The sequence below is a fragment of the Alligator sinensis genome, unplaced genomic scaffold, assembly GCF_000455745.1.
Source record: "Alligator sinensis unplaced genomic scaffold, ASM45574v1 scaffold460_1, whole genome shotgun sequence".
Classification (NCBI taxonomy): Eukaryota; Metazoa; Chordata; order Crocodylia; family Alligatoridae; genus Alligator; species Alligator sinensis.
Genome location: NW_005842553.1, coordinates 435,371 through 436,932, shown reverse-complemented (window position 1 = coordinate 436,932; position 1,562 = coordinate 435,371).

The window sequence follows — 1,562 nt, the reverse complement described above, 5'->3', positions numbered from 1 at the left end:
CAACACCAATAACTCCTTCCATTTCTTGCTCATCCTCCCTCATGACCCATTTCTTGCTGTCCGTCATAATTAGTTCTCTCATGCTCTCCTTTGCTCATGCTTCCTACATGTTTTACTGCCTTCCTTCTTTTTTTGCTTTGGATGGGTTATTTCTCCATCCCCATATTGTGGCTTTACCTACATTGCTTCTATTGGCTCTGCCTCCAAGGTAGGGTAAAAATGAAATCTTTGAGGACCAAGGGTAGTAAAACAATACACCAGGTTACCTGGAGAGGTGGTGGAAGATCCATCCTTGGGGGTTTTCAAAACCCAGCTAGACAAAGCTTTGGCTGGGATGATCTAGCTGGGGCTGGTCCTGCTTTGAGCAGGGGGATGACATCCTGAGGTCTCTTCCAACCCTAACTTTCTATGATTCTATGATTCTACCTGTGATTTAGAGTCTTCTCATGGGAGGGACCTCTGTTTAAATCCTTCTATAAAGGCATCTGGTTGTAGAGACCCTGCCTACAGTGCTCAAGAGTTCAATGCATAGGAGTTTCCCAAGCTGTCAGAATGCTTAATAGGTGTGCATCTACTGAGTGGGCCCACGCAGGTGTTGTCTATATGTTGATCTGTTTACCCCTCTGTCTCCTTATCTAAATCCATAAAACAGAAACTAATATTGCTGATATAGGACTCCCTCCCCAACCTTTGTAATTTTGTGAAGGATTAAATTTCAGCTACAAGCCCAAACCCATCTGCTCTCCATGAGTTAAAACAAAAAACAAAAAACTGCTGGCTGCAAAGTTCTCCCACAAATCCAGATGAAGTATTGACATGAGAGCATCTCTGAAATGTTTGTGCATAGACTCCATGGTAGAATCTTCATTACTGAAAGTAGGAACCTCTACCTCTGAAGGTGAAAGGGGAACTCAGTTAGCTACTAGCAATACGCTCCTACCATGCAATTATAGCTCCTGCCTGCGGGAGATGTGAGACAGTCTGCAAATGATCTAAGTTTACAACCCTAGTGCATTTGCAACCAACACCCCCCCTCCCCCATTATTTGCCTTGCCTTGCTGTAGTCAGCAGCATGAATTAACCATGGGGGCATGTGGTTTATTTTCATAATAGCAAAGCTTGTCCAGTAAATTTTATCTCCTCCTGCCCACCTTCTCCCTCTGAAGAAAGAGCGGGGTTCTGTTCTTCACTCCCACTGCAAAAGCCCTTCAGCGGAAGCAGGAACATTTGTTTCCAATATACAACAATGAATGTGGATGGTAATTAGCAAGGAATCTTTAAAAATCCATATCCACTATGTGATTCTCTCAGTCTCCTGTGCTGAATTTTTGTTACTGTACCCTATGAGAAAAAGATCCTTCTTAAAATGATTATGCAGCCTGCTTATTCCAGTTTGGGTCAGGGGCAAAATAGAAATGGTCGATCCGTTATACTTCACTAGGAAGATCCCCATATAGCTCCTCATAGCTGTGACTTCTCTATGCATTAATGCAGACTCTTAATCCACCCCAGGTTCAATTTTGCAATTTGCATGCCAGAGAGGTGGCATGTATGTATGTGGG